Source organism: Nomia melanderi, unplaced genomic scaffold (assembly GCF_051020985.1).
Source record: "Nomia melanderi isolate GNS246 unplaced genomic scaffold, iyNomMela1 scaffold0014, whole genome shotgun sequence".
Lineage (NCBI taxonomy): Eukaryota > Metazoa > Arthropoda > Insecta > Hymenoptera > Halictidae > Nomia > Nomia melanderi.
In genome coordinates, this window is record NW_027475130.1 from 10721786 (window position 1) to 10722740 (window position 955).

The window sequence follows — 955 nt, forward strand, 5'->3', positions numbered from 1 at the left end:
ATTCATGCGCCAGGGCCTCCTGCAGATAATACACTTTGATTTATTGCGCTATCTGTAATAGCACCCGAGATATCACCAGATATATATTGGATTTTCCCCTGACCCTGAGTGTCCGGCCCCATGAGACTGTGGTTTTCTCGGCCCCTGGTGGTCCGAGGTCGTTCCCGCTGCACAGATTCATGCGCCAGGGCCTCCTACAGACAATGCACTTTGGTTTATTACGCTATTTCTAATAGCACCCGAGATATCACCAGATATATACTGGATTTTCCCCAGACCCTGAGTGCCCGGCCCCATGAGACGGTGGTTTTCTCGGCCCCTGGTGGTCCGAGGTCGTTGCCGCTTCACAGATTCATGCGCCAGGGCCTCTCACAGACAATGCACTTTGATTTAGTGCGCTATCTGTAATAGCACCCGAGATATCACCAGATATATATTGGATTTTCCCCTGACCCTGAGTGTCCGGCCCCATGAGACGGTGGTTGTCTCGGCCCCGGGTGGTCCTAGGTCGTTCCCGCTGCACAGATTCATGCGCCAGGGCCTCCTACAGACAATGCACTTTGATTTATTGCGCTATCTGTAATAGCACCCGAGATATCACCAGATCTATATTGGATTTTCCCCTGACCCTGAGTATCCGGCCCCATGAGACTGTGGTTTTTTCGGCCCCTGGTGGTCCGAGGTCGTTCCCGCTGCACAGATTCATGCGCCAGGGCCTCCTGCAGATAATTCACTTTGGTTTATTGCGCTATCTCTAATAGCACCCGAGATATCACCAGATATATACTGGATTTTCCCCTGACCCTGAGTGTGCGGGCCCATGAGACTGTGGTTTTCTCGGCCCCTGGTGGTCCGAGGTCGTTGCCGCTTCACAGATTCATGCGCCAGGGCCTCCTACAGACAATGCACTTTGATTTATTGCGCTATCTGTAATAGCACCCGAGATATCACCAGA